Source organism: Triticum urartu, chromosome 5A (assembly GCF_056163025.1).
Source record: "Triticum urartu cultivar PI428250 chromosome 5A, HENAU_Tu73, whole genome shotgun sequence".
In the NCBI taxonomy this organism is placed as follows: Eukaryota; Viridiplantae; Streptophyta; class Magnoliopsida; order Poales; family Poaceae; genus Triticum; species Triticum urartu.
This window is the reverse complement of record NC_141877.1, coordinates 331,161,085-331,182,377: the sequence shown is the minus strand read 5'-3', so window position 1 is coordinate 331,182,377 and position 21,293 is coordinate 331,161,085.

Here is a 21,293-nt window from a genome sequence, read left to right as displayed (position 1 = left end):
AAAACCACCATGAAGATGAACAATCAATCGAGGAGCGATGAGCCGGACACGACCAAAGCGGGGACTCCAAGACGACGCCCTCAAGAAGGATACGACCTTAGAAAGTCGTCATCGTCTGATCCAGAAGATCAAGTTTTCACCCGGAGTGATGCGTAGGAGGTGGGAGCACCACGACGAAGCCTGCAGGCAGGGGAACGACGTCCGCGGACGCCGCCTCCGTCGGCCAGTACCGGGACTGGTCAAGTGGTGAACCCCGGTGCTCCAACCTCTCCGTAGCAACCCCGCTCCGCCAACCACCCGCAGCCATGCCGCCCAAGCGACCGTGGCTGCCCGCCCGCACCCGAGCCGCGCGGTCAGCCCACGACCAACGTGCCTCTCACCGCCAGAGCCGCCGCTCTGCCTCCAGACCGCCCTGATGAGCACCAAAGGCCGAGACTTTGAGCAAATCCACACCCAAACTGCCTCCGAGACCGCCGGCCAACCACCTCCGCCTCGAGCAACGCCGGAACCGAGAACACATGAGGATGGGGAAGCGGGGAGGGGGAGGAATGGCCCACGACCACGACCGGCAACCACTTGGGCCGGCGACGGGCAGCTCCGCAACGGAGCTCCCGTCCTTCCAACCAGCTCCCCGCCCCGAAACCACCGGTTTCGCCCCACCCTGCCATAGGTCCGGCCCCGCGCGAGGCCATGGTAGCGGCCCATGGCCGAAGCAGAGGAAGCAGAGTGCTCGCCGCCACGTCCATGGATGACCACCGGAGGGATCTCCCGTGCCGTACGACGCCGACCAGCCGCAAGGGCCCGACCGGGCAGCGGCGCACACATCCACCAGCTGCCGCGCCGCCCCCCGCCCACGAGCCATGGCAGGAGAGGCCGACCGCGACCCAGGTCGCCCACGACCCGCGGCTCCGGAGGCGGATCTGGGCGCGCTGCCGGATGCAGCCGCCGCCACCACTGACCTCCAGCCCGCACCACCTCCGCGCTGCCCGTCGCATCGCCGCCACGCCTCGTTACCGGCCCACGCCGGAGCCCCGTCGAGCTGCTGCGCCCAGCGCCAAGCGCCGCATCCAGGCTGAGGCATCCGGCCCGCGCCGTACCCCTCAAGCGTGGAGACGAGAGAACCCCGCCGCCGCCTGCGACGGGCGGGCTTAGCCCGCTCGCGCCCTCCGGCGGTGGCGAGGGAGGAGGGAGTGGGGAGGGAGCGACCGGCGGCGGCGCTAGGGTTAGGCCCCCCCGGACGCCCACGGGAGCGTCGCGGGTGGAAAGGGGAAAGGAAAAAGATCTCTCCTCCATTCTCTCTCTATCTTCTGTCGTGGTCGGGCTTTGAGTCTTACTCAACTTCACACCTTGCAACACAGGCAAGAACTCTTTCTTTGACTGTTCCATTTTGAACTACTTCAAAAACTTGTCAAGGTATGTACTCATTGAAAAAACTTATCAAGCGTCCTGATCTATCTCTATAGATCTTGATGCTCAATATGTAAGCAACTTCACTGATGTCTTTTTTTGAAAAACTCCTTTATGCTTTCTAGAAAATTCTACATCATTTCCGATCGACAATATGTCATTCACATATACTTATCAGAAAGGTTGTAGTGCTCCCACTCACTTTCTTGTACATACAGACTTCACCACAAGTCTGTATAAAACTATATGCTTTGATCAACTTATCAAAGCGTATATTCCAACTCCGAGATGCTTGCACCAGTCCATAGATGGATCGCTGGAGCTTGCACATTTTTTTAGCACCTTTAGGATTGACAAAACCTTCTGGTTGCATCATATACAACTCTTCTTTAATAAATCCATTAAGGAATGCAGTTTTGTTATCCATTTTCCAGATTTCGTAAAATGCGGCAATTGCTAACATGATTCAGACAGACTTAAGCATCGCTACTAGTGAGAAAATCTCATCGTATTCAACACCTTGAACTTGTCAAAAACCTTTTGCGACAAGTCGAGCTTCGTAGATAGTAACACTACCATCAGCGTCCGTCTTCCTCTTGAAGATCCATTTATTCTCAATGGCTTGCCGATCATCGGGCAATTCCACCAAAGTCCATACTTTGTTTTCATACATGGATCCTATCTCAGATTTCATGGCCTTAAACCATTTTGCGCAATCTGGGCTCATCATCGCTTCCTCATAGTTCGTAGGTTCGTCATGGTCTAGTAACATGACTTCCAGAACCGGATTACCGTACCACTCTGGTGCGGGATGTACTATGGTTGACCTACGAGGTTCGGTAGTAACTTGATGTGAAGTTTCACGATCATCATCATTAACTTCCTCACTAATTGGTGTAGGCATCACTGGAACTAATTTTTGTGATGAACTACTTTCCAATTCGGGAGAAGGTACAATTACCTCATCAAGTTCTACTTTCCTCCCACTCACTTCTTTTGAGAGAAACTCCTTCTCTAGAAAGTATCCATTTTTAGCAACGAATATCTTGCCTTCGGATCTGTGATAGAAGGTGTACCCAATAGTTTCCTTTGGGTATCCTATGAAGACACATTTCTCCGATTTGGGTTCGAGCTTATCAGGTTGAAACTTTTTCATATAAGCATCGCCGCCCCAAACTTTAAGAAACGACAGCTTAGGTTTCTTGCCAAACCGCAGTTCATATGGTGTCGTCCCAACGGATTTAGATGTTGCCCTATTTAACGTGAATGCAGTTGTCTCTAATGCATAACCCCAAAACGATAGTGGTAAATCAGTAAGAGACATCATAGATCGCACCATATATAATAAAGTGCGGTTAAGATGTTCGGACACACCATTATGCTGTGGTGTTCCGGGTGGCGTGAGTTGCGAAACTATTCCGCATTATTTCAAATGAAGACCAAACTCGTAACTCAAATATTTGTCTCCGTGATCAGATCGTAGAAACTTTATTTTCTTGTTACAATGATTCTTCACTTCTCTCTAAATATTTTTGAACTTTCCAAAATGTTTCAGACTTGTGTTTCATTAAGTAGATATACCCATATCTGCTCAAATCATGTGTGAAGGTCAGAAAATAACGATACCCGCCGCGAGCCTCAACACTCATCGGACCGCATACATCAGTATGTATTATTTCCAATAAGTCAGTTGCTCGCTCCATTGTTTCGGAGAACGGAGTTTTAACATCTTGCCCATGAGGCATGGTTCGCAAGCACCAAGTGATTCATAATCAAGTGATTCCAAAAGCCCATCATTATGGAGTTTCTTCATGCGCTTTACACCAATATGACCTAAACGGTAGTGCCACAAATAAGTTGCACTATCATTATTAATTTTGCATCTTTTGGCTTCCATATTATGAATATGTGTATCACTACAATTGAGATTCAATAAACCATTTATATTGAGTGTATGACCATAGAAGGTTTTATTCATGTAAATAGAACAACATTTATTCTTTGACTTAAATGAATAACCATATTGCAATAAACATGATCCAATCATATTCATGCTCAACGCAAACACCAAATAACATTTATTTTAGGTTCAACACTAATCCCGAAGGTAATTAAAGGGAGTGTGCGATGGCGATCTTATCAACCTTGGAATCACTTCCAACACACATCATCACCTCACCCTTAAGTAGTCTTTGTTTATTTTACAACTCCCGTTTCGAATTACTACTCTTAGCAACTGAACCAGTATCAAATACCGAGGTATTTCTATAAACACTAGTAAAGTACACATCAATAACATGTATATCCAATATACCTTTGTTCACTTTGCCATCCTTCTTATCCGCCAAGTATCTAGGGTATTTCCACTTCCAGTGACCATTTCCTTTGCAGTAGAAGCACTCAGTTTCAGGCTTGGGTCTAGCTTTGGGCTTCTTCATGGGAGTGACAACTTGATTGTCATTCTTCTTGAAGTTCCCTTTCTATTCCTTTGTCTTTTACTTGAAACTAGTGGTCTTGTTAACCATCAACACTTGATGCTATTTCATGATTACTACCTTCGCCGATTTCAGCATCGCGAAGAGCTCGGGAATTACTTTCGTCATCCCTTGCATATTATAGTTCATCATGAAGTTCTAGTAACTTGGTGATAGTGACTAGAGAACTTTGTCAATTACTATCTTATTTGGAAGATTAACTCCCACTTGATTCAAGCAATTGTAGCACCCAGACAATCTGAGCACATGCTCACTGGTTGAGCAATTCTCCTCCATCTTGTAGGCAAAGTACTATCAGAGGTCTCATACCTCTTGACACGGGCATGAGTATGAAATACCAACTTCAACTCTTGGAAAATCTTATATGCTCCGTGGCATTCAAAACATTTTTGAAGTCCCGGTTCTAAGCCGTAAAGCATGGTGCACTAAACTATCAAGTAGTCATCATACCGAGCTTGTCAAACATTCATAACGTCTGCATCTGCTCCTGCAATAGGTCTGTCACCTAGTGGTGCATCAAGGACATAATTCTTCTGTGCAGCAATGAGGATAATCCTCAGATCACGAACCAAGTCCGCATCATTGCTACTATCATCTTTCAACTTATTTTTCTCTAGGAACATATCAAAAATAAACAGGGAGCTACATCGCGAGCTATTGATCTACAACATAGTTATGCAAATACTGTCAGGACTAAGTTTAGGATAAATTAAAGTTCAATTAATCATATTACTTAAGAACTCCCACTTAGATAGACATCCCTCTAGTCATCTAAATGATCACATGATCCATATCAACTAAACCATGTCCTATCATCACGTGAGATGGAGTAGTTTTCAATGGTGATCACTATGTTGATCATATCTACTATATGATTCACGCTCGACCTTTCGGTCTCAGTGTTCCGAGGCCATATCTGCATATGCTAGGCTCGTCAAGTTTAACCCGAGTATTCTGTGTGTGCAAAACTGGCTTGCACCCGTTGTATGTGAACGTAGGGCTTATCACACCCGATCATCACATGGTCTCTCGGCACGACGAACTGTCGCAATGGTGCATACTCAGGGAGAACACTTATACCTTGAAATTTAGTGAGAGATCATCTTATAATGCTACGCCGAACTAAGCAAAATAAGATGCATAAAGGATAAACATCACATGCAATCAACATAAGTGATATGATATGGCCATCATCATCTTGTGCCTTTGATCTCCATCTCCAAAGCACCATCATGATCACCATCGTCACCAGCTTGACACCTTGATCTCCATCGTAGCATCGTTGTCGTCTCACCAACTATTGCTTCTACGACTATTGCTACCGCTTAGTGATAAAGTAAAGCAATTACATGGCGATTCCATTTCATACAATAAAGCCACAACCATAAGGCTCCTGTCAGTTGCCGACAATTGTTACAAAACATGATCATATAATACAACAATTTATATATCATCATGTCTTGACCATATCACATCACAACATACCCTGCAAAAACAAGTTAGATGTCCTCTACTTGTTGTTGCAAATTTTATGTGGCTGCTACGGGCTTAGCAAGAACCGTTCTTACCTACGCATCAAAAACCGCAACGATTTTTCATTAAGTGTGATGTTTTAACCTTCAACAAGGAACGGGCATAGCCACACTCGATTCAACTAAAGTTGGAGAAACAGACACCCACTAGCCACCTGTGTGTGAAGCACGTCGGTAGAACCAGTCTCGCGTAAGCGTACGCGTAATGTCGGTCTGGGCCGCTTCATCAAACAATACTGTTGAATCAAAGTATGACATGCTGGTAAGCTGTATGACTATTATCACCCACAAATCTTTGTGTTCTACTCGTTCATATAACATCTATGCATAAACCTGGCTCAGATGCCACTGTTGGGGAACGCAGTATTTCAGAAAATTTACCTACAATCACGCAAGATCTATCTATGTGATGCATAGCAATGAGCGGGAGAGTGTGTCCACGTACCCTCGTAGACCGAAAGCGAAAGCGTTAAGTAATTCGGTTGATGTAGTCGAACGTCTTCGCGATCCAACCGATCAAGTACCGAACGCACGGCACCTCTGCGATCTGCACACATTCAGCTCGGTGACATCCCTCGAACTCTTGATCCAGCAGAGGCCGAGGGAGAGTTCCGTCAGCACGACGGCGTGGTGATAGTGTTGATGAAGTTACCGACGTAGGGCTTGGTGACAAATCCTAATCTCGATCAATGCCAACCCAACAAACACCATTGGAGACACCTGTAGAGCATCTTTATAATCACCCAGTTATGTTGTGACGTTTGATAGCACACTAAGTGTTCCTCCAGTATTCGGGAGTTGCATAATCTCATAATCATAGGAACGTGTATAAGTTATGAAGAAAGCAATAGCAACAAACTAAACGATCATAGTGCTAAGCTAATAGATGGGTCTTGTCCATCACATCATCTCTAATGATGTGATCCCGTTCATCAAATGACAACACATGTCTATGGCTAGGAAACTTAACCATCTTTGATTGACGAGCTAGTCAAGTAGAGGCATACTAGGGACACTCTGTTTGTCTATGTATTCACAAATGTACTAAGTTTCCGGTTAACACAATTCTAGCATGAATAATAAACATTTATCATGAAATAAGGAAATTAATAATAACTTTATTATTGCCTTTAGGGCATATTTCCTTCAGTCATGACTTCATTTAGTGATAAATCCACCATTTTTGATGAGGCTTTGATTGACTATGATAACAAAGTTGCTATCTATGATGATTATGGTGATGACATGTATGCTATAAAGGATAATGATAACCATGATACTTTTCATCATGATTTTAATTTTCACTCTCATGATAGTTATTTTGTTGAGTATACTCCCACTATTATTGATGAGAATAAATTTGCTTACATGGAGAGTAATAAAATGTCTATGCTTGTGGATCATGAAAAGAATGCTTTATGTGATAGTTATTTTGTTGAATTCATTCATGATGCTACTGAAAATTATTATGAGAGAGGAACTTATGCTTTTACATCTCTCCATAATATCAAGTTTCCTCTCTTTATGTTGAAAGTTTTGAAGTTATGCATGTTTTTGCCTTCCTATGCTAGTTGATCCTTGTTCCCATAAGTTGTTTGCTCACACAAATCCCTATGCATAGGAAGTGGGTTAGGCTTAAATGTGCTAGTCATATGCTTCATGATGCTCCCGTTATGTTTCAATTCTTATCATTTATGTGAGCATAATTGAAATCATCATGCCTAGCTAAAAGGCATTAAGGAAAAGCGCTTGTTGGGAGACAACCCAACACTTTTACCTACTGTTTTTGTGTGTTCATATGGTTATGCTACTGTAGTTATCATGTTTTATTGTTTTTGTTTCAATAAAGTGCCAAGTAAAGCCTTGGGATAGTGTGGATGATAGTTGACTTGATTCTCTGCAAAAACAGAAACTTTTGCGTCTAGTGCAGAAATTATTATATTTTACTGGAACATGTAAAAATTCTGAAATTTATACATGTGATAGATATGCAAATTCTCTAGATTGTCCTATTTTTCAGATTTTTTTCAGTAGCATAAATATGGTTCTAGTACAGATTACTACATATTGTTCTGTTTTTGACAGATTCTGTTTTTAATGCATAGTTTGCTTGTTTCCTAGTTTCTATGGCTTATATTGCTCAATATAAATTGTGGAAATGATGTGCTATAGTAGGAATTATGTGGAAACAATTATGAATCTCGTCTTTGACAGTACCAAATTGAAATGGTTTGCTCTTTATCATACTAACCTATCTCGCGAAGTTCCGTTAAGTTTTGTGTGATTGAAGTTTTCAAGTTTTGGTTGAGATATCGGTATGAGGAGAATAAGGAGTGACAAAACCCTTAGCTTGGGTATGCCCTAATATCCAAGGAATATCCAAGCAACTAAGCTTGGGGATGCCCCGGAAGGCATCCCCTCTTTCGTCTTCAACATTATCAGTAACCTCACTTGGAGCTATGTTTTCGTTCGTCACATGATAAGAGTTTCTCTTGGAGCGTTATTTTATTTTATTTGTATTTGCTTTCTGTTATTTAGAATAATGTTTTGCCTCTTCCTTATCAATAAAAATGTCAAGGATAGCCTTCGCCATGCTTATTTTACAAGTCTACATGTTGCTGTTTGAAAATAGAAAGTTTTCCATTGTTGCAAAAATTCCCTAGAAAACTCAGAATGTGATAAAATGTTGAAACTTTTTGCATAATAAGCTCTGATAAATTTTCTACAGTGTGGTAAGTTTTCATAACTTTTGGAGTTAGAGAAGTATTGATACTCTTGCATTCTTTACAAACTGTACAGTTTTGGAAGATTGTTGTTATGTTTGCATATGTTTGCTTGTTTAATGATTCTATTTGAGGATAGGAGTATTAAATATGCAGAGGAATTTAGTATGCAATGTTGAATAATAATTTTAGTGATTTTCTACAGTAGATAATGATAAGGTTTTTGCATTGGTTTATACTAACTTACCTCACGAGTTCTTGTTGAGTTTTGTGTGGATGAAGCTTTTGAGATTTAGGAAAAGCGTGATATGAGAGGAATTAAGGAGACACAAAAGCTCAATCTTGGGGATGACCAAGGCATTCCAACATAATATTTCAATAAGTCTCAAGCATCTAAGCTTGGGAATGCCCCGGTAGGCATCCCACATTTCTTCTCCAACAATTATCGGTTAGTATCGGTTGATCGTAAGTTTTTGCTTCTTCACATGAGTTGTGCTATCCTTGAAATGTTATTTTATTTTGTTTTTGCTTGCTGTTTTAATAAAATACTTAGATCTGAGAGTTTTTAAATAAGAGAGACTCCACAATTAGCTACCTATTTACTTAACTACTCGCTTGCTCTTCACTTATATCTTTTTGGAGTAGTTTGTCATTTACTCTTGTGCTTCACTTACATCCTATGAGTAAATTGTTGAATGAATTGAATATCATGAAGTTGAAATTATGTCATGCCTAGTGGTAGCTTCACATTGGGTTTAGAAAGTGAAATATTTTGAAGCTTGACAATCACAATATTGGTCATACAAGCCATTCCTGAATAATTACTATAAGGAAGAGAACTTTCACATGCAAATACACTATCTTGGAAATCTTTTGTGATTGTGAGCCCCCATAAAAATATTATATGCCAAAATTGTTGACATTGGACAAGGAAGACAACGTAGTGGTTTATGTTTGTTCATATTCACATAGAAGTTATATTGTTATAGATCCTTCAACATGTGGTGCTTGCCCCCCATCTTTGCTAGCCAAAAATTCCGCACCAAGTAGAGATACTACTTGTGCATCCAAAAATCCTTAAACCCAAATCTTATTTTCAAGAGTCCACCATACCTACCTAAGGATTGAGTAAGATCCTTTAAGTAAGTTTTCATCGGTGCAATAAGGCAATAAAAATTGCTTCTAGAAGTGTGAGATCATTTAGTGTACGAGAAAAATGAGCATTGTACGAACTTGTGATGGTGAAGAATAAAAGCGACAGACTGCAAAATAAAGGTTGCCATCACAAGGGGCAATACAACATGATGTTCTTTTGCACTAAGGGGTTGAGCATACAAACAAATAAGCGCATGTCAACCTCTGCTTCCCTCTGCGAAGGGCCTATCCTTTACTTTTATGTATTTACTTTTATGCAAGAGTCAAAGGTTTTCTCTCTATTCCTTTTTATTTTTATCCTTTGGCAAGCATCATGTGGTGAGGAAAGATCTAGGCACATATGTTCAGTTGAATATGGGTAGCATGAGTTATTATTGTTGACATCACCCTTGAGGTGAATACGTTGGGAGGCAAAACAATAAGCCCCTATCTTTCTATGTGTCCGGTTGAAACATTTTGCTCATGTGTATGCGGTAAATGTTAGCAATCATAGAAGACTATGTGTTGGTTGAGTATGAGGAGCTCTTCTTAAACTCTGTTGAATAAGTTGAATTACAATTGCTTGGTGACTAAGAATATAGGTTGTTGAGTTTCAAGAGAATTCATTGTTAACCTTAACATGTGAATTGGTTGCTTGTTTAACATGAGAAGTTTTATAAGAAAGAATTGTTTTTATGATGCTGGGAAAAGTGATTGAAATTATCATTGATCAAACTTATGCACTTTTCTAGCATTCACACTTCATAAATTATTTCTTTTATCATTTACCTACTTGAGGACGAGTAGGAATTAAGCTTGGGGATGTTAATACGTCTCCAACATATCTATAATTTATGAAGTATCCATGATGTTATTTGTATCATTGTTGGATGTTTTACAATCATTTTATAGCAAATTTATATCATTTTTTGGGACTAACCTATTGACCCAGCGCCAGTTGCTGTTTTTTGCTTGTTTTTACATCGCAGGAAATCAATATCAAACGGAGTCCAAACAACGCGAAACTTTTTGTGGATTTTTTATGGAACAAAAGAACACCGATGGGCCAGAGCAGCACCTAGGGGGTGCCCTGAGGGCGGCACAACCCACCAGGGCGGGCCTTGGGGCCCATGTGCGCCCAGGTGGGTTGTGCCAACCTCGGTGGCCTCCCGCACCCCTCTTTACCCACTAAATTCACAAATATTCCAAAAAACCTCGGGGTTAACCTAGATCTGAAGTTCTGCCGCCGCAAGGGTCTGTAACCACCGAAAACCAATCTAGACCCCATTCCGGCACTCTGTTGGAGGGGGGAATCATCTCAGGTGGCCATCTTCATCATCCCGACGGCCACCACGATGAGGAGGGAATAGTCCACCCTCGGGGCTGAGGGTTTTTACCTGTAGCTATGTGTTTAATCTCTCTCTCTCTCTCGTGTTCTTGAGATGTCGTGATCTTGATGTATCGCAGGCTTTGTTAATATAGTCGGGTCATATGGTGTTTTCCCCTCTCTATCTTGTTGTGATGAATGGAGTTTTCCCTTTGAGATTTTGTTTTATCGGATTGAATACTTTTATGGATTTGAGAGCACTTGATATATGTCTTTCATATGAATACTCGTGGTGAAAATGGGGTATCATATTGATTCACTTGATATGTGTTTTGGTATTCAACTCGCGGATTCCCGCGGTGACACTGGGGAAATCTATGAATAGGTGTTCATGCACGTTCTCGTCTTTTGTTTCTCTAGTAGAAATCTTGGGGCACTCTTCGAGGTTCTTTGTGTTGGATTGAGTATTATGAATCTGAAATTATTTGGTGTTATTTTAGTACGAACTCTTGGATAGATCGATCAAAAAGAATAACTTTGAGGTGGTTTCATACCCTACAAACGATTTCTTCGTATGTTCTCCACTAGATAGGAACTTTTGAGTGATTATTCGTTGCACGTTGTGGGACGATTATGTGATCCAATTATATTAGCATTGTTGAGAGATTGCACTAGCAAAATTACGGACCCTAGGCCTCATTTTCAAGCATTGCAATACCGTTTGTGCTTACTTTTGTTACTCGCTACCTTGCTGTTTTTATTGTTCTTATTACAAAAACCAATATCTACTATCCATATTGCACTTGTATCACCATCTCTTCGCTGAACTAGTGCGCCTATACAAATTGCCATTGTATTTGGTGTGTTGGGGGACACAAGAGACTTTTTATTATTTGGTTGCAGGGTTGTTTGAGAGAGACCATCTTCATCCTACGCCTCCCACGGATTGATAAACCTTAGGTCATCCACTTGAGGGAAAATTGCTACTGTCCTACAAAACTCTGCACTTGGAGGCCCAACACGTGTCTACAAGAATAAAGTTGCATAGTAGACATTAGCGCAGGAGGAGACTACTAGGGAAAACCTTATACACAGAATCTTAGCAGCAGTGCGGGTCAGGAAGAGGCGCTACTCGCTACTGCTAATTAGCAGTAGCGCGAGCCCCAGCAAGACGCTACTGCTACCAACTTGTAGTAGCACGGCTTTGTAGAACCACGCTGCTACTAAAATTGACCGACCGTTCCCGCCACTCTAGGTTTAGCAGTAGCGTGCCCGCTCTAACCATGCTACTGCTAAAGTAATAGTAGTAGCGCGCTTTTTTCGCAGGTCGCTACTGCTAATTTTGAAACTGGCCACATGGCGGGCCCCACTTAGCAGCAGCGCTTGTGCCAAAAGCTCGGTACTGCTATCTTATTAGCAGTAGCTCATTTTGTGACCAGCGCTACTGCTAAGCCGCAGCCAAACCACCTTTCCCCCCTCCCCCTACCCCCTCCTCTCTTCCTCACTTTCCCCTAGCTCCCACTCCTCTCTCCCTCCCTTTGCTTCTTCCTCACTACTTCTCCCCCCATTACTCTCCTTCTTCTACCTACCTTTCTCTCTCTTTATTACTCCTAGCTAACTACACCACCTCCATTAATGCATCTCCTTTCTCTTTTTCCTTTCCCCTCCACTAGTTGAACTTGTCTCCTCTCAAACTAGCTAGCTAGGTAGATGTAGGATTTAGTGAAGTGACCTATGTACCCCCTAACTAGATCTAGCCTTGTCAAGAAGAGCTTGTCCACTTTTGATCTCTGATCCCTAACTACATCATCATCTCAGCGTGCTCGATCTCGAGATAGGTGATTAAAAATTTATGCTTTTGCAAGAATGGAAATATGTGTATGTGTGTGTGATATGATGGAAATTGTGTGTGTGGCATGAGTTGACGCCGAATTGTGCTTGTGAGTTGCCTATGTTAAATGTCGATTTATTTCCGTTTCGATGAATTCCGGGCAAACTCTATATGTCCTATTTTTAGGGAAGGTCATGCCGAATTTTTGTATGACTTCAATGCATGCATGCATTTTTATAATCAATTTGTTTATTATTACTATGCAGGCATTCATGATGGTCAGTGGAACAATGGTGGACAGGTGGTTGCGGGAGGTGGTGCACGACATGAAAGAAAATAACCTAACAGAGGTTTTATGTCTGTTCGAAAATGCAAAGGACGAGTTTGGCTCGACCCCTATGACGATGGTCGTGTTGAAGCGCACCTGCTCATGACTGGTTTCATGGATGGCTATACTGGGTGGATAATTGAAGATGAGGATGATGATGTTGAGGACGCCGACGGGGCAGGCAATGACAACACGGGGCAAGACGAAGAGATGATCGATAATGGCGGCGGAGAAGGGGCCAGACATGGCGGGGGGGAAGAGGCCGTACATGGGCGGAGAAGGGGCCGGACATGGCGGCGGAGAAGGGGCTGGACATGGTGGCGGAGAGAACATGGAATCCACACCGCAGAATTCGTCGGTACTAAGTTCAATCATGCGGGCCCTCATGTTCAAGCACTGCTTCGCAAGGAGACGAGTACTGAGAGAGCTGCTTCTAGAGAGGAGGCCAAGCTGCAGCAACTGGTGGTAGACTCGAACACTCCATTGTATCATGGTTGCAATCCTGAGGTGACCTGCTTGAGTTTCACGCTCAAACTCCTGAAGATGGAGGATAAAAACAAATGGACCAACACTAGCCTCGATAAGCATCTTAAGTACCTAAAGGATGTTCTTCCCGCGGGGAATCTATGTCTTACTAGTGTGGATGAGGCCAATAAGATTGTGTGCCCTCTTGATCTGCTGCATGTTAGATACCATACATGCATCAATGATTGCATAATTTATCGGAAGGAGCACGCGGAAAAAACAAGCTATCCGGTGTGCAATGCTTCTTGATACAAGAAGGCCGGGAAGAAATCTCCCCAGAAAGTTGTATGGTACTTACTGATCACTCCCCGTCTCCTGCGGTATTTCATAGATCCCAACGAATCAAAGCTCATGCACTGGCACGCGGAGAGGAAGAAGCCCGACGATGGAGATGATCCGAAGCTGAGACACGTCAAGGATGGAAGCCAGTGGAGAGCGTTGAACAGCGAATATCGGTATTTTGAATGTGATGCAAGGAACATCGTGCTAGCCGCGTGTACCGATGGCATGAATCCGTTTGGCAACCAGAACACCAACCATAGCACATGGCTTGTGTTTGTATGGATGTACAACCTCCCCCTGGTTGTGCATGAAGTCAAAGTACATACACATGAGCATGCTGATTCAAGGGCCGAAACAACTGGGAAATAATATTAATCTGTATCTGGGGCTACTTCAAGAGGTGTGAGACACGTTATGGAAAACATCGACCAAGACATGGGACGCCAGCAAAGGCGAGTATTTCTATATGAGAGTCGCGTTGATCACGCCGGTGCACGACTATCTCAGTTACGGATATGTCGCAGGCCAGGTGTGCCATGGATATTGCGGATGCACGTGGTGCATAGATGATACGACGTCTCAGCAGCTTACGTCAAGGAAAGATGGCGGGTCTAGGAAAATCATGTACATGGGGCATCGAAGAAGGCTCGAGAAGGACGACCTGTGAAGAAACCGTGGAGATCTATTCAATGGTGAGGCTGAGCATCAAGGACCTCCACGTAAGAGGAGCGGTGCCAAAATCGATGAGTTGTTGAAAAACTGGGAACAGTGCCCTGCGCCGATAATGATGATGAAGAAGGCGTCGGAGCCGCTGCTGAAGGTTTGGAAGAAGAGGTCTGCTTTCTGGGACTTGGAGTACTGGCACAAACTCGACACACCTCATTGCCTTGATCAAATGCATATATGTAAGAATGTCCTTATGAGCTTGCTTGCGACACTGATGAACATGCCGGATAAGACCAAGGATGTGCTGAAGGAAAGAAAAGACTTGCAAGATTTGAAAACCAGGGAAGATCTGCACATGCTGCCCCATAAAAAGTCAGAGGAGACAGAGACGGAGATGGAGGCGCGGGAGAAAAAGGGCAAAAAAGTAAAGGAAGAGGATTATTGCCCCCCTTCTTGCTTCACCGTAAGTCTGGCTGAGATCGATCAATTCTTTAAGTTCCTTACCGGAGTCAAAGTTAGTTCCGGTTACTGTGGCAAGATAAGCAGATATCAAGACACGAACAAGAAAAGGTTCAGCGGGATGAAGTCCCATGACTGTCATGTCATGATGACGCAGATACTACCTGTTGCCCTTAGAGGGATAATGGACAAGCACGTCCATGACACGCTTATTGGTCTCTGCAACTTTTACGACGTCATCTCTCGGAAGTCGATTAGTGTGAAGCAGCTCCGAAGGCTACAGGAAGAGATCATTGTGATACTGAATGAGCTTGAGATGTACTTCCCGCCCGCGTTCTTTGATGTCATGGTGCATCTGTGTGTCCATATTGTGGATGACATAATAGACCTGGGGCCGTCATTCCTGCACAACATGATGCCGTTTGAGAGGATGAATGGGATCATCAAAGGATTTGTTTGTAACATGTCCCATCTGGATGGAAGCATCGTCCAGGGCTATCTGACACAAGAGTGCATCTTTTTTTGCGAGAATTTTCTATATGGCGCAGACCAGCCGCCTGGTGTTGGTGTTGGTTTGCCCGTTAACATGCACGATGGGAGGCTTGAAGGAGAAGGTCACTCCAACGGTCACAGGGAACTGCACGTGGCATACTCAGATCAACGCAATGACTTTGACAGAGCGAACTTGGTAGTGCTACAAAACCTAGACGAGGTAGATCCTTTCGTGGCACTACACAAAGAAATTATCGCGAAGAAGTATCGTGACCGAGGGGGTATGCAGGACGGACGCCGAAGTTACTAGAGAGCACAACTCCACTTCCCTGCATTGGTTCAAAGAGCATATTATTGCTAATGCCCCGGAAGAGGGCTCTAAGGACGGATTGCTCATATACGCCTTAGCACATGGCCCCTCGCCCAACCTCGTCACCTATCAGGCATACGATATCAACGGATACACGTTCTACACGGAGGCCAAAGATATGGACAGTGATGATCAAAACTCAGGGGGGGCGATGGAATGCATGACCGGCAGCGACAATGGCACAACTAAGAGATTTTACGGAAGGGTCAAGGAGATCTGGGGGCTTGACTACTCTGGACTGCACAACGCGACGATGTTCCGTGTCAGATGGGCTAAGAATGTCGAAAGAGAAAACCGGTATTTCACTACCATGACTATACCCGACGCCAAGAGCGCTACCGTGAACGCCATTGGAAAAAACGAGCCATGGGTAAATGCTAAGCATGTGACACAATGCTTCTTCATAACCAACCCCTGCAATCCTAGCCATGTTGTCGTGAGGAGAGGCAAAAGGAACATCATTGGAATGGATGGAGTCGCCAATGAGGAAGACTACGACCAGTACGGCAACCCAATGAGGGAAGATGACGATGACGATGAAGTATACGTCAATAGAAGAATTAGTACTACATTACCTAAGAAAGAGCGTACTCCATGGAAAACAAAAATTCACAATGAGGGGCTCAATTATTCTTCAACGAACAAGAAGGGAAAGAAGCTCACTCAAAAAACGAAAACGTCAACGCTGAGGAACCATTATCAGTCAAATGATGTAATATATATGTATATTCCTATTTTGTGTAAATACTTAATCATTATGCATGCATCAAATGATGTAATATATATGTTCCTATTTTGTATACATACTTAACCGTCAAATGATGCAATATATATTGCCTTAGTTATATACATTATATCACCTTCCCTTCGTTCCTGCTCTCGGAAAAAAGGAAAAGAAAACAAAAAGAAGAAAAGAAAAGGAAGAGAAAATAAAGGAAAAGAAAATAGAAGAAACCAAATAGGAAAACTGCTATAGGTTCTGGTTATAGCAGTAGCGCTTTTCTGAAAAAGAGCTATAGCTAGTCAAACTAGCAGTAACGCTTTTTGGCTAAACGCGCTATAGCTACCTGTGATAGCAGTAGCGCCTTCTGGCTAAAAGCGCTATAGCTAACTTAGCTATAGCGCGTTTTGCCGAAATGCGCTGCTGCTATGTTGACTTAACCCCCAAATCCCCACTCTCTGCTTCTTCCACCAAATCCCCATTCTCTCTTCCCCCTCGTCGCCGCCGCAGCCCTGCCGTCGTCATGCCCATGCGCTCGCCTCCGACCCCGGCGCTCGCCCCCGTCCTGGCGCTTGCCCCCGACCCCGGCGACTTCGCCCTCGCCCCCGACCCCGGCCCCGGCGCTCGCCCCCGACCCTGGCAACCTCGCCCTTGCCCCCGACCTCCCAACCTCGGTCGTCGCTGGGCCTGCCTCCTCGCCCCTGCACCCTTTGTAAGCCCCTCACCGCTCCTCCTCTCTCTGCTAGCTAGGTTAATTAGGTTAATTTAGTTAGGTTTTAGTTAGGGCAGTAGGTGTAGTTAAAAGAAAAACAGAATTAATTATAGTGCTAGTTAGTTTAAGCAATTGTTTTGCTATTTAAATTTTATAGTTCTAGTTAGTTAATTAGAATTAGTATGAAGCCTATGAAAAATTTGTTAAAGAAACCGTTGCTATTTAAATATTTTAGCTTAAGCAATTGTTGCTATTAAAAAAACAGAATTAGTATGAACCCTAGTCAAAGCAAAAAAAATTTAGTTTCAAATTTATGTAGGCTGAATTTAGTTTCAAATATTGTGAAGAAAAATGACTTGTGCTATCTGGAGATGTTATATTTGGAATTTTTTTAATTTCAAATTTAGGTAGGCTGAATTTTTTTAGTTGCAAATCACTCTTTCTTCCTTTTATATGCAATTTTGAAGTGGACATGTGATATGTGGACATGTGATTTGGACATGTCATATTTGGAATTTGGACATGTGATGTTTTGGACATGCCATATTTGGAAAATGATGATTATGTGCAGGGTAAATGATCCGAGTGGCCTATGTTTTGCCGGAATTTCGATTCATATCCGTTCCGGTGAATTTCAGGCGCTCGATATGTCCACTTTTTAGCAAAGGTCATGCCGAAATTTTCTGTGAATTTTGGCATGACTTGTGCTAGAAAGTAGGCATATCGAGTGCCGGGATATGCTGGGAAACGACATTCCGGCAAACATATATCTTTTTTTATGTCATTTCTCATTTTTGTTATAGTTTTAGAATTAAACGAGGATACTTGATCATAGGGAACATGTCGAACAACGAAGAAACCAGGCCTTCTGACCAAGATGCAGACGAGATGGATTATGAGGGTGAACAATAGTACCTCAGCTTTTTGTCTGCTAAGCAGAGTCAAGGTTTGCAGGTCAGCCTCGATGATGGTATAGACACCGACATTGACACCAACGGCGCCGGCACCGATGGTGGCACTGAGACCAGCGGGGAAGATACCGGCGGGGAAGGTACCAGCGCCGATGCCGCTACCGAAAACAAGAAGCAGAGGATACGAAAACCTAACAAACTCGTCATCGGATGACTGGTGATCACAAAGACGGCCCCTGGCAAGTTTGAGCCATTAGAGCCGGAAGAACCTCGCAAGTGCTATGGGAACCAAGTAGGATGCATCCTACGGGAATGCGCGAGCATCAACAACGATGACTTAAGGAGTAAAGAACATTTGAGGTAGTTGCTCCTAACGAAGTTGCACAAGAGATTCAAGTTCCCCGACCGGGATGATAGCATAGAACAACGGTGGGATGATCCGAAGATGAAAAAGATTAACAATCATGCCATGGGCATGTTCAGCAATGATTTGGCCTCCTGGAAAGGGAGGGTGAAATGAGCTATTGAGGCTGAGGAACCCCTATCCAAGATCCTGGAGGAAAATCCGACACTTATAGAAGAGGAGTTCAAAAAGTTCAAGGACACTTGCGCTACTGAGGCAGCCAAGGCTAAGGCTGCGAAATTCAAGAGCCTTCAGCAAAGGAACACGGGGAAGCATTGCCTCAGAAGCCATGGCTACCTTGGCAAAAGGCCCATATGGGATAAGGAGGACGCGGAACATGAAGCCGCCGGTCTCCCAGACCCCTTCGCGAAGTTCACCAACCCCTTGGAGCGTGACTTCATCAGGGCCCGCTACAAGTGGGACAAGGAAAAGAAGGTTTTTTACACAGACCAGAACACGAGGTAATTGATTAGAATACTAGTAATTATTCTTTTACCACCTTACATTTAGCTCCTGATCAAGTCGACTACACATTCATAAACAGTTCACATTCCTTCTGCAGGAGAAGCAACACCAGCTTGCAGCCAAAATCCCTACTTCGCCGATGTGGCCCAAGTGGGACACCCCTCTCAGTCGGGCCTTAAACGAACTTAAGGGACTCCCTTTGGGCCAGCGGCCGCAATATGAACGTGTGCACGGCGCTAGAGACGGCACCACGTGGAAGGTGTTTTACAACGAGGGCCCGGATGCCAAGAAGCAGAAAAATAAGTTTAGTCAGGCGAACATCGATGAGAAGGTGAAGCTTGTGTTCGAGAAAAAAGCAGCTGAGGACGCGAAAAAGCAGCCGAGGAGAAAAATGAGTTGCTACAGTAGGCAGTCGATGTAGCCGTAAATGCATGCATAAATGATTTCGCTACTAACTTGATCCCGTCTATCTTCAACTGGACGAAGGAAAATCCAAACCAAACAGTACATGATTTCCCCATGCCCAGTTTCGTCACGAGCAACTCCATGAACAATATCACCGCACCATCACATGCTCGCGCAACCGGGCCTGCTCTCACACCCGAACCCGCACCCGCTCATAGCAGCCCGTACTTAGTATCTGGCACACTAGGCGGGCCTTCATATTTGGTTGAGCTCGACGCCCTCACGGTAATTACATGTCGCACCAAGATATATATATATATATCTAGAATATTCCACTTTCGTTGCCTTTCAGATGTTTTATGCCGCAGACATGTGTTTGCAGGCCGACGAAACCCCGTGCACCGTACTCTACTTGATCAAAGGCCAGAAGGTGGACATGGGAAAGGGGGTGATAACGAAGCCCTTGGAACTCACGTTCCACAGCCAGCCGATGCCCGCTGGCCACTTAAGGGTTACCTTATCGAGTGTGAAATCGAGGCACGAGGATTTGCCTCCTCCAGTACGACGAGAACCCACTGCGGTTTGGAAGCTGCAAGGGTTGGGTGCTGCCATGGCTGAAGAATCTTCTTCATCTGGAGCTGGACGAGAGCACACCAATAACCGCACATCAACAAGCATGTATGGAGACCACCACCCCGCCTACGCAACTACCAGCGCCTGTAGTGCTGGGTGAGAGCGGCGGACGACATGATGAAGGGGGTCCAATAGTGGCTGATGTAATTGCCCCCGTAGAACAAATAATGGATGATGAGATGGAGGAGGAGGAGGACCCAATGAGTTTCCTCAATACAGGCGCCTATGACGGTGACCTAGATATGATGAGTCAGCCATATGATGACTCGAGCTATCAGCATACTGATGAGGATATGGATGATCTGCCCGAGAAGGAACGTCCTAGCAGGGATTGAAAGAAGTCTATCTTCATGAAATCCTCACAGGACACGCTGATACGTCTCCAACCTATCTATAATTTTTGATTGCTCCATGCTATATTATCTACTATTTTGGACTATATTGGGCTTTATTTTTCCACTTTTATATTATTTTTGGGACTAACCTATTAACCGGAGGCCCAGCCCAGAATTGTTGTTTTTTGCCTATTTCAGTGTTTCGAAGAAACGGAATATCAAACGGAGTCCAAACGGAATAAAATCTTCGGGAACGTGATCCAGGGGACTTGGACCCTGCTCCAAGGAACAAAAGAGGCGGTCACGAGGGTGGGGGCGCGCCCCCTGCCTCATGGGCCCCTCGTTGCTCCTCCGGCGTACTTCTTCCTCCTATATATACACACGTACCCCCAAACGATCAGAACAGGAGCCAAAAACCTAATTCCACCGCCACAACTTTCTGTATCCACGAGATCCCATCTTGGGGCCTGTTCCGGAGCTCCGCCGGAAGAGGGCCGTCATCACGGAGGGCTTCTACATCATCCTAGCCCCTCCGATGAAGTGTGAGTAGTTTACCTCAGACCTTCGGGTCCATAGTTAGTAGCTAGATGGCTTCTTCTCTCTCTTTGAATCTCAATACAAAGTTCTCCCCCTCTCTTGTGGAGATCTATTCGATGTAATCTTCTTTTTGCGGTGTGTTTGTTGAGAGCGATGAATTGTGGGTTTATGATCAAGTCTATCTATGAATAATATTTGAATATTCTCTGAATTCTTTTATGTATGATTGGTTATCTTTGCAAGTCTCTTCGAATTATCCATTTGGTTTGGCCAACTAGATTGGTAGTTCTTGCCATGGGAGAAGTGCTTAGCTTTGGGTTCGATCTTGCGGTGTCCTTACCCAGTGATAGAAGGGGCAGCAAGGCACGTATTGCATCGTTACCATCGAGGATAACAAGATGGGGTTTATTTCATATTGCATGAATTTATCTTCTACATCATGTCATCTTGCTTAAGGTGTTACTCTGTTTTTAACTTAATACTCTAGATGCATGCTGGATAGCGGTCGATGAGTGGAGTAATAGTAGTAGATGAAGAATCGTTTCGGTCTACTTGTCACGGACGTGATGCCTACATACATGATCATGCCTAGATATTCTC